The following is a 17,415-nucleotide window of genomic DNA, read 5'->3' as shown; positions in this document are numbered from 1 at the left end:
TCTATCCCTCCCCTTCTTCCTAGAATTGGATCCTCTCACCTACCTGTATCAGCCTGCCCATGGGAACCAGGGTTCAGGGCCCAAGGTTAAAGGTACCACCACTATTTATTGTAATGTTTATCTATCTCCTAACCATTTAACATAGGCTTACAGTTTTTCCTAGATTCCTATATTTTGTGGACATCACTGACATAGATACACTAAATTTTTGAGTACTGTGCCTTTAATCCCATTTTCCCCATAAGCTCTGTAGTTTTTATTTTTCAATTTTGCATAGCTCAGTGATATTTAGGAACTCCTATGCTGGTTTACAGAAAAACTGACTGTTTCTTGGCCTCCTCTCCTCACTCATCCTAGCTCCAGCTTGAAACTGAGCCTCCTTTGTAATGAAGAAAAAGAATTAAGCAAAACAAAACAAAACTCCAGACAATGAGTGAGCTGTGTCTGATAGTGTATACTGTATCTGACATTCTCCACCAGGGTCCCATGCCTCTCTGTGGAGAGGAGGGATGGGTATTTCATTATCTGTTCTCCAAGGATATTAATGTTTTTAACAGTTATCCAGCATTTGGCTTTCTTTTAGTGATTATCTCATTTCCATTTTTATAAACATTTATGCATATTCTTCTAGTTCTACTTATTTCACTATCAATTGATACAAATCTCCCCCCATACTCACCTTTTTTTTCCTGAATTCTGCCTATTCAGCATTTCTTACTACCTGGTAATGCTCTATCATATTCATATGCTGCAGTTGTCCAGTCATTTCCCAATCCATGAGTACATATCTTGCTTCTAGTTATGTGCTATCCCCAAAAGTATTGCACTGTGACTTAACAGCAATGCATTGAGAAGAGAGAATTTGTTTCAAGGCTGAATGCCAATATAGGAAATTTACTTGGTACTCCTCAGTTAGTCAATCAGTCAATCAGTGAATGAAAAAATGAACCAATGAACTCATGAAAAAAAGGATTAATAAGAGCTTATTCTTTGCAAAGTGTTGTGTTAAGTACTGGGGATACAAATAGAAAAAGTTAGATAGTCTGCTTTCAAGTAGCTCGTATTCTAATGAGGGAGACAACACATACAGGGGAGAAGGGAAAGACCCAAAAGGTCTTTAGGGGGCAGTATGGAAGTAGATAGTAATTTACCTTCCTTTGCATCTTTTCTATTGGTAAAACCATATCCATTTCTGAGGTTCAGCCATTTAGCAATGCAGTTTCTAGTTCCCATCCTCACAAAGGGTATCCTTTGAAGCTATGGGAGCCCATCTAGAAGCAGGGCTAATGGTTTGGAGCATGCAATTCTTGGGCTTACCTACCCATAAGTGGCAGATGGAAAGTGACTGAGGAAAATTATTGTATTCTAATGGCTTAGTACATGGTTATTTCCATTAAAAGCTACAACTACACTGGGATATTGGACCTTCTCAGCCAGTCAGTACCCAGTATAAAATTGTTCCAAAGAAAGAGTATTATACAACAGGACATTTGGTTATAACATGGATGTAAATGTTATTGTTATGAAAGTTGGCAGAGAGCAATTTAGAACTATGCCCAAAGGGCTATGAGACTGTACTTACCCTTTGACCTTGTAATACCACTATTAGGTCTGTATCCCAAAGAGATCATAAAAGAGGGGAAAAGACCCACATGTACAAAAATATTTCTAGTAGCTCTCTTTGTGGTGGCAAAGCATTGGAAATCAAGGGAATGTCCATCAATTGGGGAATGGCTAAACAAGTTGTGGTATATGAATGTAATGGAATACTATTGTGCTGTAAGAAATGATGAGCAGGCATATTTCAGAGAAACTTGGAAGAAATTACATGAACTGATGCTGAGTGAAATGAGTAGAACCAGGAGAACATTGTACACAGAAACAGCAACATTGTGTGATGATAAACTGTGATAGACTTAGCTTTTAGCAATGCAATGATCCAAAACAATTTCAAAGAACTCATGATAGAAAATGTTCTCCACATCCAGAAAAAAAGAACTGTAGATTCTGAATGCAGATCCAACCATACTGTTTCTTCTTCTTGGCTGTTTTTTTCTCTCTTATGAGGTTTTCCCCCTGTGCTCTGATTCTTCTTTCACAAGAAGACTAATGCAGAAATATGTTTAATGTGATTGTACATATATATAACCTATATCAGATTGCTTTCCATCTTGGGGGATTGGGGAGGGAAGGGAGGGTAGGGGAAAAAATCTGGAACCAAAAATCCTATGAAAACAAATTTTGAAAACTATCTTTACATGTAACTGGAAACTAATAAAATACTTTTATGATTAAAAAGAAAAAAGAAAAAAAAGAAAATTGGCAATAGGGTATGGGGTCACTTTAGTTCTAGTCCCAGCTCTTCCTCAGATTTCTCATCTGTAAAACTAGGAAGATAGACTTTGTTTCTATTGGCAAATTAAGAAGACTACTGGTTATATTGCTCACTTACAGGGAAGTCATAAAAATTCTAGGAGTACTTGACAATATTTAGTAATCAAAACAAATAAGTAGTTATTCAACAACAATGATAGCAATGTTAGCTAGTATTTACATAGCCTCTAAGGTTTGCACAGTGATTTACATATGTTAATTCACTGGCTCCTCATAACAATCTGGTGCTATTGTCAACCCCATTTTATGGAGGAAAAAATGAGGCTGAGAGAGGCTGTCTTGTGGGGATCACCCAACTATCTAGAGTCTTGAGGCAGGATTCAAATTCAGGTCTTCCTGAGTCCAACTACCACCTTCTATCCACTGCTCCACCTAGCTACATTTATTTGTTTGTTTATGGGGCGGCAATAGGTGTTTAGTGACTTGCCCAGGGTTATACAGTAAGGGACTGAGGTCACATTTGAACTCAGATCCTCCTGACTCCAGGGCTGGTGCTGTTTTAGACTACTACATTCCAGGTACTACACTAAGTAAGCACTAAGGATACAAAGAAAGGCAAGCATGTATGAATTAATAAGCATTTCTTAATTGCTAGGATAGCTAGGTGGCACAGTGGATAAAGCGCTGGGTCTGGAGTCAGGAAGACCTGAGTTCAGATCTGGCCTCAGACAATTCCTAGCTATCTGACCCTTGGCAAGTCACTTAACCCTGTCTCATCTATTAAATAAGCTGGAAAAGGAAAAGGCAAACCACTCCAGTATCCTTGCCAAGAAAACCCCAAAAGAGGTCACAAAGAGTCAGTCATGACTGAAAAACAATTCAACAACAACAAACTCACATTCTAATGGGGAGAACAACATGTAAACAACTATGTACTTACAAGATATATACAGTGTAGATGTGATGTAATCTCATAAGAAACTATATATACCTACATAGAAACTATAAAATAACTATATGAAAACCTTATATAACTCTATATATAGTAATTGTAGTAATTATTACATATTATACACATATGTATGTGTGCATTATGTATGCATGTATGTATGTCTTCCTATTCTGAGTGGGAGGAAGGGAACTTGGAAAGGTTTCCTGCAGAAGATGAGACTTAAACTGAGTGTTGAAGGGAACCAGAGAAACTAGGAGTTTGAGGTGAGAAGGAAGAAAATTCCAGGCATGGTGTGGTGCAGAGTCTGGAGATGGAATGTGCTGTTTAAGTAATAACAAAAAGGCTGGAAAAGCACTGAGGGACTTTTGGTTTCTGGCATTGTGCTGTTTTCCATGAATTTTCATTTTGCCAAATAGACTATTCATTAAGCACTTACTATAAATTGGGCTTTAAAAATTGTATTGTATTTGAGTATAAATCTTGCTTCTTTTTAACGGAAGGATTCTTGGGGATGGGCACCATGCTTTTATAGGTAATAATATTTTGTATTCCCATGACAATTTTTTAGTCTTTTTTTTTTTTTTAAGTGAGGCAATTGGGGTTAAGTGACTTGCCCAGGGTCACACAGCTAGTAAGTGTTAAGTGTCTGAGGCTGGATTTGAACTCAGGTACTCCTGACTCCAGGGCCAGTGCTCTATCCACTGCGCCACCTAGCTGCCCCATTCCCATGACAATTTAAATAAGTAACCTATTAGTATCCCCATTTTACAGATGAGAAAACAAAAGGTAAGAGGGATTGAGCAACTTGCCTTTGGTGATATAACCAGTGCCAGTGCTAGGATTAGCACCCAGGAGTCCTCAGTGAATAGAGTGCCTTGCCTGGAGTTAGGAAGACTCTGCTTCCTGAGTTCAAATCTGACCTCCGACACTTATTAGTTTTGTGACCCTGGGCAAATCACTTAACCCTGTTTGCTTCAGTTTCCTCATTTGCAAAAGGAGCTGGAGAAGGAAATGCAAATCACTCCAGTCACTTTGCTAAGAAAACCCCAAATGAAGTTATGAAGAGTTAGGCATGACTGAAAAAACAACTGAACAACAATTCATTCTGAAGACCATACCTTGTAGTACCTTCACATATTGGAGCTCAATTTCATAAATAATAAATCTGCTTCTTCCATTATTGAAAGACATCATGACATAGTGGATAGTACACTAGATCTAGGTTTTGAAATTTGCAAAGTACTTTACATGCATTTATGTTTGGGAATTTGAGCTTCACAGCAACTCTGTGGAATAAATGTGTAAAGTATTATTATCCGCATTTTACAGAGGAGAAAACTCAGAAAGGTTAAATGACTTCCCCAAGCTCCCACAGCTAATGTGTGGCAAAGGCACTGCCTCCCGTTAGACTGTGATCTTCTTGAAGCAGAAACTGTCTTCTGACTTTCTTTGTAATCGACAACATTTAGCATAGTGCCTGATACATAGAGGCCCTTGTTAAGGGCTAAAATTCTAGCTAGTCTGTCTAAAATATCTAATGAGTGGTCGCCAATAAATTATAAGCTTTAGCAAGAGTTAGGCTTTTAAGCATTTATTAAGGAAAACAAGAATTTGGTAAAGAGAGAGAGAAAGGCCTAGATTTCTATCTATTAAAGGGAGAGCACATTTTTAGCTCCCTTTCCTTCCTCCTCCCACTAGCCCACGTCACTTCCTGACTCCTGGTCTTGCCCTCAAAGACCTTCCCTTCATGGGCAGAACTCTTCTACAGTAAGTATCCAGCAGGTGGCGTCATTCCAATCGTTACAGTCCCCCCTGTTGTTCCTCAAGAAACAAAATGTTTCCTTGACGGAACAGTAAAAAGAATATAATAACTATTGCTAACTAATAATATGTGAACAACAATATAGAAAAGGAAGAGAGGAAAGTTTTGTCCAGAGGGGCGATTTTTTTTTGTCCTCATGAACCGACGCAAATTTCCTACAAAATTGAGCTTAACACAACTTTAAAATAGCTTTGTCAATAATCAAATCAAACAATGAAAGTTCTCAAAAACATGTCTAAGGGAATTCAGAATCTTAGTTGTTACACATGAAACATATAATAAAACAAAAATTAAAACATTCTTTAAAATTATAATATTACTATAGTCCCCCCTCATGGAGGGTAATTGAGAAGACAATTGCTGCGATATTAATTAATAAAAATAATTTTTATCTTTGTTTTATCACTTTTTGCATCATCTGCCTAATTATCCTCATGCCATTATGAGAAATTAAAAAATCTAATATAATTGGTAACAGGTGTCAAGGCCAAATTCAACACTGTTATTTATCATGACACCTGAGATAATTATGGGGGTTACCATAAAAGAACAGAGAAATGATGGGATATGAGCATTCCCACACTTGAGCAATATGTACTGTCCATGCAGTATGCCAGGCTTAAAATAGGTGGATGGAATATATGTCCATGCCACCGAACATATTGGAGGAAACCGAGTCAGACTTAATCAGATGCATGGGATTGAGATGTCCATGGCATCAGGCATATAGGAGGGAGCATAGAAGCCAGGTGTAGGAGTGAGATGGGTGGGATGAATACTTCCAGCCATCTGTACAATATTGTGGGGAAAAATAAAATAAAATATTAAACCAAGAGAATCCAACCTCAACATTAGTCAAAAGCTGTTCCCTCGGCCATACCTTGACTTCATGCATTTCTCCCCTCATGTGACAGTTCAGTGTCTGCTCTTGTGATTGGATGGCATCTTGGCGAACTGGCATCTGATAACTCAGAATAAAGGCAATTAATGTCTTAAATGATAAGTTCCCATAATCCAAGTCTCATATGGATTTAAAAATTGAGGATAATAAATGATTGCAAAAAATGTGAATACATCTTGACTCAGAACACAATATATAATTATGCAACAATTTCAAATAATACCCCTTTTTTAACTTAGTATACAATTACTTTTTTGAAAAATCTGAACATATTTAAATACAAGTTAAAGCACAACAGAATCTCAAAGAAAACTTTTTTTTGAAAAAAGAAAACTTTACACTTGCCATGGCAACCAATTTGCCAAAGAAATGCTTTAAAGAGTTTGATCAAATAATCAGTTGAGAAAAAATAACAAAAACAAACAACTCAGAATATGGGAGCACAATACTCCTAGAATTAACATTGTATTATGAAATCAAAACCATCTTGCAATTTTTCAAAATCAGATAGATAAACGAATAGAAGAAAATACACATGGAACAATAAAAAACAATGAAATTCAAACTAGGACTAAATGAATGTGAACTTAATATTAATAAGAGTATTATAAAATATAAACTTGATCATATGACTATAAAAAGCTTTACAAATATTCTCCTTGTTTTAAAAACTAAGTATAAGACACAATCTCAAAAGCATTGAAAATCTCTATGAAAATAGACCCATACCATTAATTTCAAAATGTATATGTAATAGCATAGAAATCCTATGTAACCTCTGAACTGACATTAATAATCTGAGTGAATTCAGAACACTCTTGATTCCGATATCTAAAATCCCCAATACTCATATCAATACCTTGCTGCTTACTTCTACATTTCTGTAAAATATATACGCTTCCATGGCAAAAGAAGCAGAGTCTTGAACTATGTTGATGATTGTCATTCTTATTCAGCTTAAGTTTTTCTTCTTTAACCCCTCTATATTGTCTGTCGGGCTTTTCACCATACAAATGCTTTATAAGATTACTAATTAAAGACAAAAGCAGGTTAGCAAAATTATGAACAAAACGAGCATATCTGGAATTGAAAGGGTTTTCTAAGGTTGTCTCAGAAGCACAGCCAGGCTGGGGAAGGGCTGAGCCTGAAGCTGCAAATGTAGTTAGAGAAAGTTGAGCATGCGCATTAGATCTTTGGACTTCCCGGGCAGGGGAAGCAATGGGCTTGGCCATGGGGGGAGTAGAGGGTGGGGTCTGGAGAGGAGGGGAGGGACCAGCACAATTTGAATCAGACTTGATTTTGAACTCAGGCCTGGATTCCTCTTCCCCCACTTTGCCTCCAGGCGCTAGGGGATTAAAAACTTCTAGAGGGTGGGTCATTGCCTCCAGGCATGCAAAATTAGAGCAACAATTAGTGTTAGAACTGGGAAAAGCTGCAGGAATCTCTTCAGGTTTCTCTGAAAAAGCATGGTTGGGAGAGTGGGAGATATTTCCTTGTGTGAGTAAGTTGCTGGCTCTTTTAACAAAAATAAAAAGAAAAATAGAAAATCCACAAAAACAAAGCATTAACATGATCTTATCTCCCATTTGTCTGGTTAAACAGACTAAAATCAAAAATAGGGTAATTAGGGAGTTTAAAAGGTCCATTCGAAAAAATTTAAAGGGAAAACACAGCCAGTACGCCAGTACTTAGCAGTTAAAGGGAGAGGGAGGGGAAATTTCTTACCCAACCAGAAGATCAGAAGACTGAGGGTTAGCTTTCCTCTTCGTGGTCAGCCATCTGTTAAGGGCTAAAATTCTAGCTAGTCTGTCTAAAATATCTAATGAGTGGTCGCCAATAAATTATAAGCTTTAGCAAGAGTTAGGCTTTTAAGCATTTATTAAGGAAAACAAGAATTTGGTAAAGAGAGAGAGAAAGGCCTAGATTTCTATCTATTAAAGGGAGAGCACATTTTTAGCTCCCTTTCCTTCCTCCTCCCACTAGCCCGCGTCACTTCCTGACTCCTGGTCTTGCCCTCAAAGACCTTCCCTTCATGGGCAGAACTCTTCTACAGTAAGTATCCAGCAGGTGGCGTCATTCCAATCGTTACACCCTTAACAAATGTTTACAGACTAACTGATTTACTGGCTGAATGCTTCTTGTCCTTACAATCCTTGCAGAATGGAACTTGTATACCCTTTCAAATACAGAACATCACTGAGCTGGAATTTATTTTGCTTGGTGTATGTGGGGGATCTTCTTCCCCTTTCTCCATTGGTTTCTTGCCTTTTCTAGGACATTGCATCCTGTAACAGAAAGAACAGTACATTGGAAATAATGCCAGTATGACCCACTTCACAGGGTTACTGTTAGGAAAGCACTTTTTAAAAAAACCACAAAGTATTATATAAATCTCAGCTAAAAATATTATTAATCAATCAATCACATTTATTAAGCACCCACTATGTGTTAAGTACTGTACTAAATGCTAGGGATACAAAAAAGGTCAAAGGACAGTCCCTGCCCTGGAAAAGCTTACAACTTAAAGGAGGAAAAAAACATGCAAACATATATATATATATGTGTGTGTGTGTGTGTATACACATACATATACATACACATATATACACACATATGTATGTGTGTATATATATGTGTATAGACACACACACACATATATATATGACAAATATATATAAAGCAAGGATAAAGAGGAAATAATTAAAAGAGGGAGAACACTGGAATTAAAAGGGATTGGAGAAGGCTTCATGTAGAAGATGAGATTTTAGTAGGGACTTGAAAAAAGCCATGGAGGTCAGTATTCAGAATGGAGGAAGGAGATTCTTCCAGGCAATGAAGAGAACCAAAGAAAATGCCCAGATTTGAGAGATGGGGTATCTTGGTAATGGAACTACCAGGAGGTCAGTGTCACTGGATCCGAGTACATGTAAAGGAGTAAGGTATAAGAAGGCTGGAAAGGTAGAGAGGAGTAAGTTGTAAAGAACTTTGAACTTCAAACACAATTTGTTTTGTATTTGAATAGGAAGCCATTGGGGTTTTTAAGTAGGGCAGTGACATGATCAGACTTGTGTTTTAGTTAAATCATTTTAGTGGCTGAATGGAGAATGGAATGATGCACAGAAAGACTCCAGGCAGGCAGATTCAGCAACAAGCTATTGCCATAGTCCAGGTATGAGATGATGAGGGCCTGCACCAAAGTGGGAGCAGTGTCAGAGGAGAGATGTTGCAAAGGTAAACTCAACAGACCTTGGCAACAGATTGGGTATGGGGGTGGGAAGAGGTGAGAGATAGTGAGGAATCCAGGATGACTCCTAGGTTGTGAGCCCAATGGACTGGGAGGACGGTGTTGCCCTCTCCATTAATAGGGAATGGGGGTGGGGTGGGGTGTTCAAATACTTAGGGGAAAAGATAGTAAAGATAATGAACTCTGTTTTGGACTTTAAGATGTCTACTGGACATTCATTTCAAGATGTCTGAAAGACAGTTGGAGATGCGAGACTGTACCTTAGCAGAGAGATTGGGACAGGAAAGGTAGATTTGAGAGTCATCAGCACAGAGATGGTAATTAAATCCATGGGATCTGATCAGTAGTATGAGAGTATGATACCATGACAGAAGGCTGCCCAGACTAGAACCTGAAGAACACCCACCATTACAGGCTGTGATCTGCAGGAGCATATCAAGGAGGAGAAAGTGATCAACAGCATTCAAAGCTGCAGAAAGGTCAAAGAGATTGAGGACTGAGCAGGGCCCATTGAATTTAAACTGTTGTTAATTTTAGAACAACAGAACAGTTTCTGTGGAATGATAAACTTGGAAGCCGGATTGTAAGGGGTTAGGGAGAGAGTGAAAGGAGTCAAAGTGGAGGCACCTAGTGAAGATTGCCTTTTTCAAGGAGTTTTGCTACAAAGGACAGAAGAGAAATAGAACACTAACTAGGTAGCAGAGATGGTAGAATCAAGGAAGGGTTTTTTCAGTTAGCTATCATTACCAGCAGTATAGGTAACAATCAGATATAATTGGAAGAGCCCAGATTTGGGAGTTAGATTTCTTAAATATGTTGGCATACATTGGGCAGGTCATTTTCTTAGCCTTTCTCTCCCTATATGTAAAGTGAGGGTTAACCTCAGGGATCCTTAAGGTCCTTCCTAGCTCTTAAATTCTATTTTCTTTGTCATCTTGTAATTCTGGAGAGAGTCCTGTTTTAGAGTTAAGGAAACCTGACTTTGGATGCTGTCATTACCGCTTTTGAGGTGGGCGACCTGAAACAGGTCCATCCCCTCCTCCCCATCTCCATTTTCTCATTCAATTCATCAAAGAGCATTTATGAAGCACCTACATTGCACCAGGCATTTGTGTGTTGGGTTTGAAAGACTATGACAAAACAGGCCCTCTTCTCAAGAAGCTTATTTTCTAGGTGAGATTCTGGAGAAAGCACTGAACTCGAAGTTAGGAAATCCTGAGTTTGAATTCTGACTAAGGCCCTAGCTGTGTGGTCTTGAGCATTGAAATCTCAGTCTCCTAATCTGAAAAATGGAGATAACAATAGCACCTAACTCACCAGGCAGTTGTGAGGAGCAAATGAACTAACATATAGAAAATATTCTGCAGACCTGAAAGTGTTATGTAAATTCTGGTTGTTATTGTTATTTTGACTACAAGCTAGACCTTGTGTACATGCCAAAGTCTCTTCCACCTCTATACCCTATCTTGTTTTCTGTAATTCTAGACACCTTGGGGCAGAATCTCAAGGAACTCAGTAATGATTAGCAGTTCTCAGTTTTGATTAGAAACTTTCTTATTTTTCTCCCAGCAAAGTATTCTCCTCCTGGGTCACTCCCTGTTCCCATAAAGTTATGGGTGTGATTTTTTTCTTTACTCTTTTTTTGTTGTTGTTTTGGTGTCAGCCCTGGTGAAAGGTGTTCAGCAGACATTCCCTCAGTGTGAAATATCATCTCCTCAGCCCAGGTATCCATGTGCCATGGAACTGCAGAGTTGCCTGGCTCACCCCACCCTTAATGCCTTACTCCTGACTCAGAGGGAAACCCTCAGGGAGTGAGAACCGAGAGCCTGAATCATCATATCCAGGCTTTATTGTCTTGCAAAGTATCTACTGCTCTGCCGGGAATGCTTTGATTGAAATCTGTTGCCAAGGAGGCTGACTAAAGCCTCAATTATTCCACAATCCTTAAGGACCACAGTCATTTTAGCAAAACAAAAAGATCCCCTTTAGTGGGGAGGGAAGCTTTCTTCCTGGGCTCCCTGGCTCTGCCTCCAGCTAACTGTGTGACCTTGTATGAGTCACTTAGCTTTTTAATAAATTCCACTTGCCCTACCCAAGTTACATTGTGAGAATGAAATGAAGTGTTACATATGTGAGACTATTCAGTGGGAGAAAATAATTTAAACACTGGGAATTGGAGACAACCTAGACATCACATGTTTTGTCTGTGCACTAACTGGTTTGTTGTTTTGTTTTGTTTTTTACCAAAACCATTTTAATTTAAATAAAAATCTTTGTTTATATGGATAGGGCTCCACCCCAACAGGCCAATTTCATTAAGATTTGGAACAGGGTATGGTCATCTGTTCCATCTTGCTTTACATATGAGGAAACCAACATGCTTCCAGAAGTGAATTAACCTGTAAAGGGTCACTCAGGTAATAACATAAACAACAAAGTGCTTTGCAATCCTTAAAGCATATTATAATTGCTAACCAAGATTCTTATTAATAATCGAGTGCTTTGTACTATATGATTATAATAATTGTGTTGCATAATTATTAATAACCATACCTAGAATTTATATGGAGCTTTAAAATTTATAGAGTACTTTCCTTGTTATCTTACTTGGTCGTCTCAACAATCCTATGAAGTGTATTGTTATCATTATCATTATTATTAATTATTATTATCGTCATTTTACAACTAAAGAACTGAATATGAGAGGAGTCAATTGACTTGCTGATGGTTAGCTTCCACAGTCACTCAATCATTAAATTCTAATAAGTCAGAGTTTTTATTATTATAGCTTTTGCATAGAAAAATAAATTTTAAGTTGGGGGGGTTAACAGTTAACACCTCATATTTGGATAATTAAGTGAGCAAAACACAAAAACTTTTTTAATTTGAGAACTTTGCTTCTAATGGAAGTAGCTAATTCCCGTTTCCATCTCATATTTTAAATTTTAAATTTCATCCTGTTTTTCTTGTAGTCACCTAGGTGATTAGCGTGTTTTCCATTGGTCACTGAATATCTCACACACTACTCAAAAGACCAATAGGAAGGAGATGGAGGGTGAGAGTGGAGAGCATAAAATAAAAACCACTTGCATTGATAGCAGAAATGTAAAGAGGACTCACACAGGGAGCAGACTCTCAGGTAATTCTTTTGGGCACTGGACCAAGAAAAGAAAACTCCAGTCACTTTATCCACTTCACAAAGCCTCATTAAGGCTAATTCTAATCCAATCTAACAAGCACTTGGTTCTTAGTTTACCTAGACTCAGTCCTTGGCCTCTGGGAGATTACAATCTAGCAGAGAAAAAAACATGAAAAGGAAAAGTGGTGGCAGCTAGGTGGCTCAGTGGATAAAATACTGGCCTCAGACACTTGAAACATACTAGCTGTGAGACCCTGGGCAAGTCACTTAACCCTCATTGTCTCGCAAAAAAAAAAAAGAAAGAAAGAAAGAAAAGGAAAAGGAAAAGGAAGAGTGGAATTGGCAGGCCAATAAGACATGGATATTATAACTAATACCCAAAGTCTAACATGTGAATAACTATTAACAATGTCATGAATAATTCCTCTGTTTACACTCTACTTACTACCCAGAGGAGGCTAATTGTTGATTTAACTATTGGCTTATGTCCTTGCTCACAGGTGTTAACACATGAAAGTATTGTCACAAGAGCTGAGCTTCCTGGTGAGAAAGAAATTCAAACACGTAAAAGCCAAACACAGGTTCATTTATTAAAGGGCTTTAATCAAAGCAGAGACTGTTAGTTAAACAAACAAACAATGACCTTGTTGGGTTAAAGTAATAACAGAAGAGCAATTCGCTGACTTCTTGCTGCCACCCAAGTTGGTATTCAGTAGTAGCCATCAAATATAGGTCAAGGGTAAGAATAGTTTTAAAGATGGTGGGCAAAAATGAATAGTGATTTTTGATGATTTTTGAGAAAAACGCCTGAGGACTTTCAAGACCAAGCTGGATGGGATAGGATTTAAAGCTGGAAGAGATCTTAGAGATCTTCTAGTCTAGCAGTTCTCAAACTTTTTTGGTCTCACAACTCCTTAAAAATTCTCAAGGAGCAGGGGCAGCTAGGTGGCGCAGTGGATAGAGCACCGGCCCTGAAGTCAGGAGGACCTGAGTTCAAATCTGGCCTCAGACACTTAACACTTACTAGCTGTGTGACCCTGGGCAAGTCACTGAACCCCCATTGCCTCCCTAAAAAAAAAAAAAAAACAAGAACAAAAACAAAATTATCAAGGACCCCAAAAAGCTTTTGTTTGTGTGGGTTTTTTAGTGTTTTTTTAAAATGTAGATTTATGTAAGCTATCTAGTAGTATTTACCATATTAGAAATTAAAACATGATGATGATGATTGTTTTTTGCCTCAAAGACCCCCTAAAAGGGTCTGGGGGACCCTTGGGAGCCCCAAAGTGCACTGAGAATCCTTGACCCTTTCTAATCCCATCACTTTACAGATAGGAAAGTTGAATGTCAGGGAGGGAAAAGGCCCAAGATCACACAGGTAGGAAGAAGTGGATCCTCTGATTACCAATAGTGTGGTCTTCTAACCACGGCACACTATCATCATCGGTTCTCCATTTATACATGGTGTGAGACCACGGCACACTATCATCATCGGTTCTCCATTTATACATGGTGTGGTGCAAAATTCATTGGTTCTAAAGTCAGAGAGGCCCTACATTCAAGTCCCATCTCCACTGCATGACCTTGGACAAGGCATTGGCTAGTTGGCATAGTGGACAGAGCCCAGGGCCTGGGTCAGGGCTCTGTGTGCCTTAATTTCCTCATCTGCAAAATGGGGATAATAATAGCACCTCTCTCCCAGGGTTCTTGTGAGGATCAAATGAAATAATATTTGTAAAGTGCTTAGCAGGTATCTGGCACATAGTATGTACTATATAAATGTTAGTTAGGTGGTAGTGGTGGTGGTAGGAGGAGGAAGAGGAAGGGGAGAAGGAGTAGTAGTAGTGGTGGTGGTGGTAGTAGTAGTGGTGGTAGTGGTAGTAGTAGTGGTGGTAGTAGTGGTAGTAGTGGTAGAAGTAGTGGTAGTGGTAGTAGTAGTAATAGAAGTAGTAGAGGTGGTACTGGTGGTGGTGGTGGTAGTAGTAGTAGTAGTGGTAGTGGTGGTGGTGGTAGTAGTAGTAGTAGTAGTGGTAGTAGTGGTAGAAGTAGTGGTAGTGGTAGTAGTAGTAATAGAAGTAGTAGAGGTGGTACTGGTGGTGGTGGTAGTAGTAGTAACAAATTACCTCCCTGGGATTTAGTTTCTTCACTGGTAAAATGAGGGATTAGACTAGATGTCCTCTGAGATCCCTTTTAGATTTAGATCTAAGATCCAGGATGACCCTTTCCCAGCTGTTTTTCAGAATCTGCTTTCTCAAAGGTGACACGTGATCACCTAATTGCCAAATATATTGACCTTTTACTAGTTTTCATTCTCCTTGACCTCTCTGCAGCATTTGACTCTGTCAACCTCTTTGGGGATCTACTCTCTCCTTTCTTGGATTCTGAAATAACTTACCCTCCCAGTAAAAGAGGAGCAGCTGTGACCTCAGACACTTAATAGCTCTGTGGCTCTGGGCAAGTCACTTCACACTGTTTGACTTAGTTTCTTCATCTGTAAAATGAGCTGGAAACAGAAATGGCAAACCACCCCAGTATCTCTGTCAGGGTCACAAAGAATCATACATGACTGAAAATGACTAAATAACAACAACCCAGTTAGAATTTAATCCTTTAAAGGTACATTCTCTGAGGTTTTTTCTTTGGTCCAGTCAAGTCAATAAGATATTTTTGTTTTTGTTTGCTTTTTTTTTGTTTTTGTGAGGCAATTGTGGTTAAGTGACTTGCCCAGGGTCACACAGCTAGTAAGTGTCAAGGGTCTGAGGCCAAATTTGAACTCGGGTCCTCCTGAATCCAGGGCCGGTGCTCTATCCACTTCCCCAAGTCAATAAGATTTTTATGAAGCACTCACTATGTGCTAGGTGCTAGGCTAAATTCGAGGGATACAAAGAAAGGTAAAAGATAGTCCCTGCTCTAAAGAAGCTCACAGTCTAATGGGGGAGACAACATGCAAATGACTATGACTCAATAAAATATAGACAGTATAAACTGGTGATAATCTCAGAGGGAAGGCACTAAGATTAAAGAGGGAGGGAAAAAGGCTTCTTGCATAAAATAGGACTTTAGCTAAGAGTTAAAGGAAGTCAGGGAAGCCAGGAGGGGAGATGAAGAGAGAGAGATCTTTTTCTCTTCTCTCCATTCTCTCGTTTGACAAACTCATTTACTATTATGATTTTAACTATTTTCTCTATGAAGGTGTTTCTCAAGTATCTATTTTATACCCTGACCTGTCTTCTGAGTTCTAAATCCATATCTCCTATTGCCTATTGGTTGTAACTAATCCTGAATTTGTTTTCCCTCTAAACCTTCTGAATTTACTATTTTGATGCTATTTACTATCATTCACCCAGTCAGCTGAAATCTTTGTCTCTGGTGTTTTCTCTCTTTTTCACCTTTCATTTCGTATTAGTCACCAAGTTCTATTGATTTTACTTCTACCTGTCTTCTCTTCACTCTAAATAATAATAATAATAATAATAATAATAATAATAATAATAATAATAATATATTAAATTTTATTTGTTTATACATTCATTTATATTTTTATCAATTAATTATATTGATTAGTTTTACAACATTCCTATTATTCATTTATACATTTATTTATAGGGAGGCATAATATTTATTATTTATAAATATTTCATTTCTATATAATTGTATATACTATTTTAAGTTTATAATAATAACTAAGGTTTCCAAAAAACTTTACATATATTATCTCATTTGAACACTTCTAGTCTCTTAAGTAGTTTTCTCTTCTCTACTTCCTTCCTTTTGAATTAAATTCTTTCTTATGCATTGATCTAGTCATGCTGCTCTTCTGTTCAAAAAATAGCTGGATACTCTCAATTTCCTGCTGAATTAAGTTTATATTTAAAGTGTGGTATTTAAAGACTCAATCGTCTCCCCTTAATTGACTCCAGTCTCTTTTTTCAAATTTACAGTACCTCTGTCCACATATTCTATTCTGTAGCCACTTCGAAATACTGTTTCTGACAAAAATCATGTGTTTTCTCATCTCCATGAATGAATGAATGAAATGACAGATGAATGAAAGAAAAAGCAATTATTAAGCATTTACTTTGTGACAAATACTGTACTAAGTGCTGTACAAAAATTGAGACGGCCCCTCCCCCAAGGAGTTTACATTCTAATGAGGGAAACACCACTTAGAGAATAGGAATTTGACCTGGGGAGCCATGGGGATTGGTGATCCATCCCACAAACCAATTGATTGAAAACTGTCTGGCTTCTTCCCAGGCCAATGAATTGCCTGAGGTAGATCAGATTTTTGTCAGTTACAACCTCTGATTCTTTTGTAGATCTCTCAAATTCTCCCCTCCTAAGAGTCCCAAACTTTCTTCATGTATATTTGCTTGTTATATAAAACAGCTTACTTTATGAAACTATTTAATACTTAATCCCCTAAAATGTAATCTGTCGTCATGCTCAGTTTGTTATGTAAACTAACTGGTGAAACCTATGAGGTAATTTTCCCTTCCAAAGGAAGTCTCTTGACTCTATGTCCTGGTATTCCTAGCACTTGCTATGGTGGTATCACAAGTTGCAACTCTTCTGCCCCAATTAAAGACCTTAATTTTATTATACTCGTTGTTTTCATTAATTTTCAGGTTGACAGATCCATAGAGCAGTCAGTTGACAGACCCTTTCCAAAAACTGTTACTGTTTATTTGATAGTGTTACCCAGAGCAAGAGTTGTAAATAGGTTGAGAGAGGGGCTGCAGGATAGCCTGTCCTTCCATAGGGTAAATGGCCTCAGGTGGTATAAAGCACAGTCTAGTCTGGTTTGGTCTGGTCTAGTCTAGAGCCAGCTAGATTCAATGGTCTAGACAAATTGCTTTTGCTCTATGCCTTTGTCCACACTGTTCCCTATCCCTTAAATGTCTTCCCTTCCCATCTTTATAGATGAAACTCCTACCCATACTTTAAAGTTGAGCTCTTCCATGAGGGCAGTATCTTAGTTCTACCTAAACTTTGTATTTTCTTCAGTTTTTTAGAACGGTGCTAC

The 17,415-nt window shown here is 38.1% G+C and overlaps 1 protein-coding gene across 1 annotated transcript in view; it reads right to left on the bottom strand.

Annotated features, from left to right (window-relative positions):
• Positions 1-8,175: 8,175 nt before the first annotated feature.
• The window catches only part of KLF6 (Kruppel like factor 6), a 37,801-nt gene continuing 28,561 nt past the window's right edge, over positions 8,176-17,415 (bottom strand). The window contains exon 7 of the transcript XR_006353320.1: positions 8,176-8,294. The gene's annotated coding sequence lies outside the window, so the exon portion shown is untranslated. The remainder of the gene's footprint in view (positions 8,295-17,415) is intronic.

Source organism: Dromiciops gliroides, chromosome 5, assembly GCF_019393635.1.
Source record: "Dromiciops gliroides isolate mDroGli1 chromosome 5, mDroGli1.pri, whole genome shotgun sequence".
Classification (NCBI taxonomy): domain Eukaryota; kingdom Metazoa; phylum Chordata; class Mammalia; order Microbiotheria; family Microbiotheriidae; genus Dromiciops; species Dromiciops gliroides.
This window is presented reverse-complemented; position numbering and strand designations above follow the sequence as displayed.